This window comes from Vulpes lagopus, chromosome X, assembly GCF_018345385.1.
Source record: "Vulpes lagopus strain Blue_001 chromosome X, ASM1834538v1, whole genome shotgun sequence".
NCBI lineage: Eukaryota > Metazoa > Chordata > Mammalia > Carnivora > Canidae > Vulpes > Vulpes lagopus.
In genome coordinates, this window is record NC_054848.1 from 109,258,324 (window position 1) to 109,271,192 (window position 12,869).

The window sequence follows — 12,869 nt, forward strand, 5'->3', positions numbered from 1 at the left end:
TTTTTGATACCTTTTCTAAGAAAAATTATTTTTTAAATAGATTTCATTTATTTATTTTACAGAGAAAGAGAGAAGCACAAGCAGGGGAGAGCAGCAGAGGGAGAGGGAGAAGCAGACTCCCCACAAAGCAGGGAGCCTGATGCAGAAATCGATCCCAGGACTCTGGGATCATGGCCTGAGCTGAAGGCAGATGTTTAATGGACTGAGCCACCCAGACACCCCTCTTAAGAAAATACTCTTTTATGTTTTCATGTTTATGGGCACAAGGTTTATTATAGCTTATGATCACTGAAATCTCTAATTTATCTACATAATTGTTGTATTCTTTTCCCCCCAATACAGTCTTTTCTTTACTGTTGTTGATATTTCTCGTTGTACTCATTCTTTTTTCCCCAAAGAACCAATTTTCTATTGATCCTGTCATTTTATTTGTCTTTTACCAAACTCATTAATTTCCGCTCTTTACAATTTCCATATTTCCAGTTTATTTTTCTTTTTTAAGTTGAATACTTAATTCATTTATTTTTAGTTTTCTATTAAAAGTAGTAAAGATTGTAAAATTACCTTTAATTATCATTTTAGCAAGATAAAACTATTTTTGGTAGTATAGTACTTTTATTGTCATATAGATTTTTGTTTCATTTTCAAATAATTTAATACTGACAGTAAAAGCAATTCTTATGTTCTACATCCCAAATTCCACAAATTTATTTTGTAGAATGTCCATCAATTAGGATTTGATTTTTCTTCATGATTCAATTCAGTTTATATAATTTTGGCAGAGCTAGTTCAAAAATGATACACCCCTCCTATCACGTCTAACCAAGATACACACAATTACCTATGTGTCCCATTACTTGGGGATGCTAATTTTGATCACTTAGTTATGATGTCTTCTGGTTTCTTCACTATAAAGATACTATTTGCCCTTTGTTATTACAAAGTACCTTGTAGAGGAGATCCTTTCAAATCATGTAAATATCCTCATCAAAATGTAAACCAATAGTTTTGTCATCCATTGACAATTACCAAATGGTGATTTTCTGTTATTCCTTCTTTTTTTTTCACTTAAATCAAGATGCTCCCTTTTTAATGTGTGAATCAATTATGTAAATTAAAGAGGAATTTAAGAATATTTTTTAAGAAATAACAATTTTAGGTAGGCAATTGTAAGGAAGATAACAATCATGCATCCCAAGGCTACGTGATTCTTCCACAGGCCCCAAGGGGAGAGCTCGATGCCCTGGGTTAGCAAAAATCCTTTGCCAGTATGTATTGCATAGTTACAGGTATTGTTCGTTGTTACGTTGACTCCTGGGCAGAAGTTTTGTCCCAAAAATTCATTATACTGCAAAGCCGCATAACCAGATGGAGGAATGCTTAAGTACCAAAGCCATGAGAGCCAAGGCCCAATAGTTCTGAGATTTACCAACAGCCCTGAAAATATCATCATAAACACAAAGGTGATGGTCATGAGGAGAGTTGCTATGGATACCACCTCTGGCCTGCTGCTATGGTCAGTGCCATAGAACTAGCTGAATAAGCCACCATCATAAGAGTAAACATCATGACGAAGAAGGCCTCCACAACTGGTTTCAGTCCTAACAAGAAGTATATTATACAAGTAAATATAATACTTGGTAACATCCTCATGGGTGGTAAATCAGATAACAGTTTTCCAAAGAAATAAGATGACACTCTGTAATATCCACTGATATATTCATGTATAAAGAGCTTCTTCTCAACCACAAGGAGCTCCACAGCTGACACACTGCTGAAACACTGGTTGGTCGTCAGGAATAAGAGTACCCCTGATCTATTCTGGATTCCTGTAGAATCATTTTTTAGATCATAGAAAATGGCACCTAAAACCAATCCCAGGATGACTGTTACAATTATCTGAGCGATAGAGGCCTGGGGATTACCCAGTAAATTTTTGTTTTTGTTTTTGTTTTTGTTTGCTCTTTTTTTAATAATAATTTTATTTTTATTGGTGTTCAATTTGCCAACATACAGAATAACACCCAGTTCTCATCCCGTCAAGTGCCCCCCTCAGTGCCTGTCACCCATTTACCCCCACCCCCCGCCCTCTTCCCCTTCCACCACCTCTAGTTCGTTTCCCAGTTAGGAGTCTTTATGTCTCCCTTTCTGATATTTCCCACACATTTCTTCTCCCTTCCTTTATATTCCCTTTCACTATTATTTATATTCCCCAAATGAATGAGAACGTATAATGTTTGTCCTTCTCTGATTGAGTTACTTCACTCAGCATAATACCCTCCAGTTCCACCCACGTTGAAGCAAATGGTGGGTATTTGTCGTTTCTAATGGCTGAGTAATATTCCATTCTATACATAAACCACATCTTCTTTATCCATTCATCTTTCGATGGACACCGAGGCTCCTTCCACAGTTTGGCTATTGTGGACATTGCTGCTAGAAACATCGGGGTGCAGGTGTCCCAGCGTTTCATTGCATCTGTATCTTTGGGGTAAATGCCCAACAGTGCAATTGCTGGGTCATAGGGCAGGTCTATTTTTAACTCTTTGAGGAACCTCCACACAGTTTTCCAGAGTGGCTGCACCAGTTCACATTCCCACCAACGGTGCAAGAGGGTTCCCTTTTCTCCGCATCCTCTCCAACATTTGTGGTTTCCTGCCTTATTAATTTTCCCCATTCTCACTGGTGTGAGGTGGTATCTCATTGTGGTTTTGATTTGTATTTCCCTGATGGCAAGTGATGCAGAGCATTTTCTCATGTGCATGTTGGCCATGTCTATGTCTTCCTCTGTGAGATTTCTCTTCATGTCTTTTGCCCATTTCATGATTGGATTGTTGGTTTCTTTGGTGTTGAGTTTAATAAGTTCTTTATAGATCTTGGAAACTAGCCCTTTATCTGATACGTCATTTGCAAATATCTTCTCCCATTCTGTAGGTTGTCTTTTAGTTTTGTTGACCCAGTAAATTTTTGAATGAATGCTTGGAAATCCATTTCAGTTGCTGACAGAAGGAGGTGGCATATGTGATCTCCTTAAAGGCTGAGCGCTTCCTTTTCTGACTCTTTGAGAGTTGATCTAACTCCTCTTTTGTTTTTCTGCATAAGTCAGAATTGGCATAAAACTCAGCTATTCTTTCAATGAGTGGAGTACCTCTCTTGGAAGGCTCTTCAGTCACCTTGACTTTACCCTCTTGGTCCTCTCTGTTTAATACCACAGCAGAGGAGTCTCCATTAATGACATCCAGGAAGAAGTCTGCAGGGTTATTATAGGGCTCACAATGGTAACCCACTGAAGCAAAGAACCCCAAGGCCTCCTGGGCAGGCCCATGGAACATCAGTTTTCCTGCAGCCAACAAGGTGAGGCTATCAAACAACTTGAAGATAGAATAACGAGGCTGATGAATGGAGAAGATGATTGTTCATCCCTGTTCAGACATCCTCTTCAGGAGCAAAATATGGGCTCATCCAGGAACAAGATGGCTGGATCAGTAATAAGCTCCATTCCAATACTAGTTCTTTTTCTTTCTCCTCCAGACATGCCATATATAAACTGAGTTCCAACCTTGGAATCTGCCACTTTATCCAGACCTAATTGCTGAATGACCTTTTTAATTCACTCATTTTTTTCATGACTCGTCATAGTTGTTGGAAGCCGAAGAGCTGCTGAGAATTGTAAATTTTCTCTCACTGTTCCCATCACGACATCATCTTGTACCACATAACCTGAATTACATTTGAAATTGGCAGGTCAAGGTGCTCCATTTATCAAAACATCCCCAGATAATCCATGCGGATCTTTCCTTTGCAGCTAAGACATCTAACAATGAAGATTTGCCTCCACCTGTGGGTTCCAGAATGGCATTGAGGCCAGGTCTCATGACACCATTGATATTTGTTAGTATTTCTTTCTCAACTGTTTTTCGACCAAGAAGAAAGCCACTCTTCACTTTTACTCGATAGTAAATGTTATGAAAACTTAACATGGCTACTTCAGTAAATGTCTTCAGGTCATTGGAGGTCATCCTGGAGAGGTCATTGGTGCTTCTTTGTGACATTGGGATACAAACTTGGTCATTATTAGAAGACATCTGGAGAGTTTTTGCCTCTTCAGCTTAACAGAGGTTTAGTTTCACCGGGGTCTCTGATCTCAGAGTTCATGTGCTCAGAGGCCTCTATTATTCCTTCTATCTTTACTAACAGTTTTTGTAAGAAAGCACTGTCATTAACTTATTTATTTATGCTTCATTTATATTTGCATGGGCTCACAGATTCCTAGCTGGGCCTAGTGAAGGAAAGTTAGTTAGCTAGGGCACAAAAATGAAGGAGGTATCTCCTCTTACTGTTACGCAAGTGGCCTTAAAAGTGATGTGCCTCTTGGACTCTTGGTTTTGGCTCAGGTCATGATCTCAGGGTCCTGGGATTGAGACTCACCCCAGGCTCCATGTGGAATGCAGAGTCTGCTGGAGACTCTGTCCCTCCCCTTCTGCTCCTCTCCTGGCTCACACTCATTCTAAATAATAAATAAATAAATAAATAAATAAATAAATTCTTAAAAAAAAAAAGAAAGAAAACAGGGACATGCCTAGGGCTTGTTTGTTCTGTCTCTACTTTCATCTCTTCCCATCTAGATATTTTTTATTTCATTTATTTATTCATGAGAAACACAGAGAAAGAGAGAGACAGAGACAGAGAGACAGAGACACAGGCAGAGGGAGAAGCAGGCTCCATGCAGGGAGCCCAACGTGGGTCTCGATCCTGGGTCTGCAGGATCAGGCCCTGCCGAAGGCAGTGCTAAACCACTGAGCCCCCCAAGCTGCCCCCCATCTAGATTTTTATATTGGTCTCCACCCAGCCCTACAGGTCCCTATTCCAGAACGAGGCCTTATTAGTGTCATTTCAGAAGTTCTGTCCTGTGGTAATATTGGAGACTTGGCAGATGCTTTTATCAAACAAATGGACAACTTGATTTATTCCTGTGTCATGAGGCTGTTTCTATATTCTCGTATTTCCTAAGGCCTGTATCTTGCTGGGAATATGTTTTCAGGTAACATTTTTGTAGCTTCCTTTCATGAGTCAAGATGAAGTGTTCTGCCCCTTATTTCCAGTCCTTGATTTTAAGCTTTGAGTTAGTCTTAATACTCCTTCATACTTGGAACATGTTAGCTATCTTATTCAAAAGGGCCTAAATTCTTGGCTATCACTGCCTATTACTAGAGCAGGAGCCCAGCAACATTGAACTCTACTCATACTCAGGCTTTTCTTTCCTGTGTCTGATCCATGCAGAAACTTGTATTCCACCTAAGATCAGCTGTGCATTTTTATCTTTTCTATATTTTATCCATCCATGCTATTGTCTATAGCAATTATTGAAGTATGGACCATCTCCACATATGTCATTCTTCTTATTTTTCATTCAAAGATATTTAAGCTATAAATGTATAGACACATTATAAATAATTGATCTATTTATGATTTTAAAGCCTCCTACTGAAATCTATATGCTCTCTCTTTATTTTATCTAGGTATTTGAAATCTAGTTAATAATACATTCCAGCGAAGCCTGGGTGGCTCAGCAGTTGAGCGTCTGCCTTTGGCTCAGGGCCCGATCCCGGATTTCCGGGATCGAGTCCCACATCGGGCTCCTTGCTTGGAGCCTGCTTCTCCTCCCTCTGCCTGTGTCTCTGCCTCTCTTTCTGTCTCTCATGAATAAATAAATAAAATCTTTAAAATATATGTATATTCCAGTGTTAAACACAAGCTTTAGATTTCAAATAAGAGAAGCTGGAGAACTAAATATAGATAAGAGAGCTCCATGAGAAAACATGATTATCACTCTAAGGGAAAGAAAAAAAAATGAAGTGAACTACTCCTACTAGATGGTACAGATTGAGCTTTTGGCTTCTATAACAAATACCTAAGAGAGAAGGAGGGGCCATTTTTGTCTTATGTATGCATGTGAATATTGTTTTCATTAGTGATTATGATAACAGACCTGTTCTCAGAAGAGAGGCTAATTGTCCATTTATCTAGGCTTCAGCAAACTTCCTATAAAATTAATTGTGTGGCATATACACTATGTTTAATGACCAGCTAATAAACTCATTTTTAAGAAAGGACTGGAGATTGGCATTCTAGGATTTTTTAATAGTGGGCTGAATATTTAAATCAAAGGTATGTCTGACACTTTTTAATTCATAAACTCATTGTCTCCAGGACCTGATTTATGTATCAAATAACTGACATGGGTTTTTGGTAGCAAGATTCAGCTCTAGCCACCTAAGACAAGTGACTAATAGCTCTGGACAGCAATAGCAGGAACAGACAACATCCCTTTAATTAAATATCAGACCTAATATCTACAACATTAATACCAGTTCAGAAAACATAATGGAAATGATGCAAATGCAAGTCTTTCTGAATCACAGAATAAAAGGTGGTAAACATGAAACTCAATCTTCCATTTTTAGACTCATTTTCATATATTCTCCAATCCCTTGCTTTATCTTAAACCTTTCATTTCAATAGTTGCAAAATGGAAAGTCTTCAAGAGATAGGAAATCAACGTGCTGAATGCTTAAAGAATGATACAGATACTACAAAATTGGAGTCAATGTCTTATAGTCTAACAAGAGCCCGATGAATATAGCCCACATGATAGATAATTTTCATTTTCAAATCTGTTTTGCAATTCACAGCAGAATATTCTGGCTAAAGTAAGATTTTGTTTTCCTCAACAACCTAACAATGTCAGGAGGAGTTGCTGTCTTATACTTAACATCATTATTTCTTTTCTTCTCATCCTCTCTTTCCACCACCTCAGGCTGGGCTCTCATCACCTCATGCATGCGTTACAATAACAGCCTCCAAGCTTTCAAGCTGGTCTCAGTGTTTTTCATGAAGAAAATAAATAGAAACTCCTGTTTAGCCTATGATTATGATGGGTCAAGCGCTGGGCACAGCATTTCAACATAGTTTGTCTTGTTTACTCCTCACAGCATCCCCGTGAGACAGGGACATTCTATTGTAATCTTCATCTACAGCTGAGACAACTGAGGGTCCAGATACACAGAACGACTTGCCTAAGAACACACAGCTAATCAAGGACAGAGCTTCACTTCAGACTCAGCCCTCTGAGGACTGTGCCTATTACCCTGTGCTCAGAGTATAGAAGAAGTGTCTTTACCCACTCTAGTTAGTATCATTCAATTCATCCTTGCACACCAATGCCTGAGAATCTTCCTAAAACCCAGCTCTCATTATTTCCATTGGCAATGGGATAGAGGACCAGAACTCATGTAATCTGGGCCCAGTGGACCTTTCTAGTATCCCTGTGAATTCTCTGTTCCAACAACACTTCTATTCATGGTCCCTGGGTCAGGACTTTGTTCATGCCAGTCACCCACATCTGGCAACATCTTGCTTAGCCTCTGCTTCCTCATCTACAAACTAGAAATAATGACACTGTTATTGTGATACCCAGTCTTAATGGATTAAGTTCCTAGTACAATGCCCAGCATCTAGCATGCTCTAAATAAAAGAAAGCTCTGTCTATTCAAGTCTCACTCATCCCTCAAGGATATATGTAATACCTCTTCTTTCATGGAGCCAGTCCTGAACAGAAGTGAGACCTCCCTCTTCTACTGGATTACATCTCGTTCTCTACCTCCTTCCTCTTCCCTCCACTTATTTCCCCTCTCTCCTTCTTCTCTTTTTTCATTTTCATTACTCATATGGAACTTGCCCTGGACTTTGCATCACAGTGATTCAGGTTAAAAGTCATCCCTCATTTGTTAAAACACATTCATAACAGGGAAGGGCCCTGTTTGATTCCTCTTTGTAGCCTCCTTGTAGGCTGATGTTTTCAAACCAGAAAAACTATAGAGTTTTGAGTCTCAGCTCCGTACAAGTAGACAGCCTTGCGGATGCCTGTTTCCTTATCTGTATGTGGAGATGATAATAATACTTAACATTTAAGGCTACTATGAGGTTACTTTTTATGAAATGCTCCACACAGAACTGGTCACAAGTATTCTAATGAATACACTGCAAAATGTCTGTGTTGATCTGTTATCCACTGCAATGCACCTGTTTTTCATAACAGGGCTTAGTGGTTAAGAACACAGAGACTCTGGAATAAAACTACTTAGGTTCAACCTTAGCTTTGTCTCTTACAAGCTGTCCTTGGAAAATTAATTTTGATGAGACTTGGTTCCTTATCTTTGAAATGGGTATGATGGTAGTATAGTATCTATCCTACATGATTGTTTTGAGGTTTGGCAATACTGTTAGTAAGACATGTACTATAATATTCCTTTACATAGTCAATGCTCAGTAAGAACCAAGTCTTCTATTAGTTTAACAATTTATTTTGGTAGTGGGAATGGGGTTTATAATATTTGCCATACCTCTCTTGCCTGCTCTCATGGTAATGGCTGGCCTGGGCATGTCAATATAGAACCCTGGGTGGCTAATAATACAAACCCACTTTTCTCACTATGACTCTTTGAGAGCCATCACTTGCTCTGCTTTCCCATTTCCCAGTGAGAAGACTAATCTAATGTACATGGAAGTGAAGTGTTCCCTAGTATAATTATAGCCAGAACTCCAAACAGGAGCCATGTCTAGCTCTAGCCTCACTAGAATATATGGCTTTGATACCAGGGGACTAGAGCCTCTCAATATTTGCATTCACCGCTCATATGAAAACTCAAGCTAGAATCTACACAGCATATATTTTAGTGGTAAAGAGAATACTATACCAGAAAACTATTCATTTCTCTTGGCCAAAATGACCTCTTCCTTCAAGACTGGGGCCCAGTAATTCTCCTTAGAAAATTATAGCTCTGTTCTTAGAGTGCCTCTTCATCTGGGAGGAAAATTGTCCATTCACACAGTAAGCAAGGATGAATAAAACATGTTGGTGGTGATATACACTAGGTATGAGGTCCCATTTAATTCCATTCCACTACGTCAGCACATTCTGTAGAGGTAAGTTTCCTAGACTGCCACAGGGTTTTGCTATTCAATACTTCAAATGGCAGAGACTGGATAGCTTGTTGCTTCCTATCATGCTTAGGCAGACTTGTGTCCAAGTACAGTGTGAAAAAGTAGAAGTGCCTCCCTCTGCTTATCAAAGATATGTGTGAGGTTGACACATTGGACATAATGTTTCTGCTTAGATGCCTCTGTAGCTTTGGTACAAATATGAGGGTATTGGGGTTAGCCAGCTTCTCCAAGCTTATCAGCAACTTCCTGAGAGGCATTCTTCATACAAGGTAGAATAAATATTGTCAAATCTCTCAGGTAGGGTTTGGTCCAGTAAGACAAAGAATGACTCCAGTGGTCCTTAGTTGAGGACAGGATTAATGAGGCAGAAGAACTCATTACCATATCATATTAACAGGATAACTTCTATTATTATCATTGTTATTAATATTTGCTATTATTTACTAAATGCTTGCTTTGTGACGAGCACTTTCCAACCTGCATAGCAAGCTCTCAACAGCTGTGAAAGATGGGTTTTATGATCTCTGCTTTCATTACCAACTATGTGACCTTGGACACATTATTTCACCTCTCATTTTCTCTACCTACTCATTGGTAAATGGTGCTTGTGGGAACTTTCAGGTCCCCACAGGTAAAAACACACATAGGGGCATGCACAGATGTCAGGGAACAAAACTAATATTTGCCACTGTGCCTCTGTGAGCAAAGCTGGTCTGTGCTTGAGAGATTCTTAACAGTGTTGGACACTTTCAATGAGGGCTTACATTGCCAACCATATCCAAATGGCTTCAGTGGAGCCTTGATGTTAGAGGAAAAGTCACTGAACACACAGATCTCTACATGGGTTCCAGTTCATCTGCTTAGTCTCTAGGAGACTTTAAATGTGGCCCTTAATCTCCCTGAGATTTCTCTAGAGACAGATTAATTAAGTAGGTTTGAATTCCAGTTCTGTCTCTTGCTAAACTAGGGACTTTTTTTTTTAATATTTTTTTAAATTTTTTTATTTATTTATGATAGTCACAGAGAGAGAGAGAGAGGCAGAGACACAGGCAGAGGGAGAAGCAGGCTCCATGCACCGGGAGCCCGATGTGGGATTCGATCCTGGGTCTCCAGGATCGTGCCCTGGGCCAAAGGCAGGCGCCAAACCGCTGCGCCACCCAGGGATCCCTAAACTAGGGACTTTAAATAAGTTATTTTAAATTACTGTATCTCATTGTCCTTATCCATGAAATACAGTACCTATTTCATAGGGTACTTTTGCACATTAAGGAGAATAATACATGCTAAGTATTAGCACAATGCCTGTCCCATAGTATGTGCTGGATCAATTTCCACTGTTATTGCTGTTATCTTCCATAAAGTAAAGATAATAGTGTATAATCTGTGTGCCTTATGGGGGCAGTTACAAGGGCATCGTATAGGAAAAGGCGCAACAGTTTCAAATGGGTAGTATTTTTAATTCAGTCTCTAAACTGGAAGACTCTCTAGGCTGTTATTTTTACCTCTCTTCCTTATTCAAGAATGCCAATCTCACAAATGGAATGTAGCTACAAATGTTGTATCTATGCACAATCCTTATACCACACAGAATGCCCTCAGTCTCTGTTCTGTAGGTCCTCCTAAGTAGTAGCCATGTACTGTTGCAGATGCCATCCCACCTGACCTCAGGTATCCTGAGGTCATCAAGCCCTTCCTGAGCCAGTGGGGTAGAAGCCCAATCCTGCCTTTATCCTCGAGACACAGATCTTTAGAAAAGGAAAAAGATATGGCATTTAAAAATAATCCATATCCTTTTTTAAAAAATCCAGATCTATTTGGTATTCGATGGCCATATGAAAAAAGATGCCTCTAGTGTTGGTTAGAATCAATTATGAAGTATATTAAGGTCAATTATGATTGATTGATACAGAAACTATTGAGAATCTGTTATATTTGACAACATGTGCCAGGCCCTTAAACATATGCATTACAACAAGGAAATAATCAATCAAAATATAGTCAAATGGGTTCATGGTAGAATTATTTATAATTGGTTTTCTAATAGCAAAAAAGGAAAGCAGAAAAATGTCCAGTAATAAGGGACTGGTTAAATGAATTATGGCACAGTCAAATGGTTTGCAACCATGAAAAGGCTTTCAACAAAATTTAATGACTTGAAAATATGCTTACAATAAGAGGTTAAATGTTAAAAGCAGAATACAAAACCATGAATAAAACCTGTTCATCAAAAAAAAAAATCTATTACTTTAACCATCAGGGTAAAGACTTGGGAAAAATGTACCAAATACAATAGATATCTCTAAGTTAAGGTATTATGGTAATATTTATTCTTATTGTTTTCCTCATTATATTGTACCTCTTTCAAATTTGCTGTAAGAGTCACGTATAGAGGCACGATTTGGTGGCAGTAAGGTTTGTAGGCAACAGTATCAGAAAAGCCAAGTCCTAATTCTAGCAACACCACCTCCCAACTGTAAGAACCTGAACATGACATTGGATATCTTCGGACCGGAGTTTCCTTCTAAATTAAATGGAAATTATATTTTGCTCAGAAAGTTGCTGTGAAAATTAGTCAATGTGTGCAAAATACCACACCCAGTACTGAGTTCTTCGTATGTACTCAAAAGCATAAGTTATGGTTATGCATTGCTTTTATAATCAGAAATAAAATGGTACTTTAAAAATAGCTCTAGACTTCAATATCAAGGTTGGTCTTAGGCTCAAGGCATTTTGCTTATCTAGCAGCTTGTTGGAAAGCAAAACATGAGCAGAGTACAGACTGCTTAAATAAAGGCCCCATTTAAAACACATCACAGAAAACCTGTCCTGGGTGAAAAAGGAGTTATACTCTGAAACCCCTATGGGAAAGAAATAGTTTCTTTCTGTGTAAGCACAGAGCTGGTGAAATAGGATCCTGGCTTCCTGTGATATTTGTTGAGGGTTTGTCTTTTATGGGCCCACAGAATATTTTTAATATATCATGCATTGCATTTTGATATTTTGAGAGAAGGTGATGGTGTCAGTTGTCCACCAGTGATCCTTTCCAGATAAACCATGTTGGGCTGTACTGCACACATCCATCAGCTTCCTTACACAAACTCAGGGTACCAAAGGCCACCAGGACAGGTGACTGCATGAACTGAACTATAAGCAGTACATCGATCACTCGCTAGAAACCAGTGTAAGAAAACATATTCCCTCCTTCTCCAGGAAGTAATCAGCCCTAGGTAAGATGACACAGCGTCCTTTTGAGATGTCAGCCTCACAACCCAGTGTCAGGTCAGGAAGCAGGAGATGGATTGAGTTCAGCCAAGAAAGGAAATGTAGACAGTTCATCAAAGGATTGCACACAGAAAATGTAGCACCCAGCATAGACAAAGGTCAGATACTGAGTTAAATGAAGATGCCAAGCCAGAGCAGATGAGGGGTAGGGAATCAGGGTCTGAAAATTTAACTTAAGTTTGGAGATGGCTCAATGCTGGACAGAGGTAACAAGAAACCGAGTAATTTGCATGGGAATCCTGGGGGGTGGAGTACATCTCCACTTGTTCAACTATTCTGGGTATGCTCAACAACTTTAAGAAAGCTCCCTAGGAAGAACACTCCCAAACCCAAATAACTTCCCTGGAAAATGATGCAAAACTGCTAGTGTACAAGTGGAATCGCTCACTAGACTAACTAGAGTCTGTGAGTGCTCACCAGGTTCTTTTCTTCCTGGGCACACACTTAGATCATACCTCCTAGTGACCCTTTCACTTAGATATGTCTTTATGACTAAGTGCTAGCCAACAGAAAGTGAATGGAAGTGACCCTATCAGTTCTGGGCTGGCCCCTCAAATCCTACTATATGCAACAGCTGCCCCCTC

At 39.3% G+C, this 12,869-nt stretch overlaps 1 pseudogene; it reads right to left on the reverse strand.

The window, feature by feature from the left end:
- Nucleotides 1-1,073: 1,073 nt before the first annotated feature.
- On the reverse strand, nucleotides 1,074-4,139 carry LOC121483254 (annotated as a pseudogene).
- Between the last annotated feature and the right edge of the window lie 8,730 nt (nucleotides 4,140-12,869).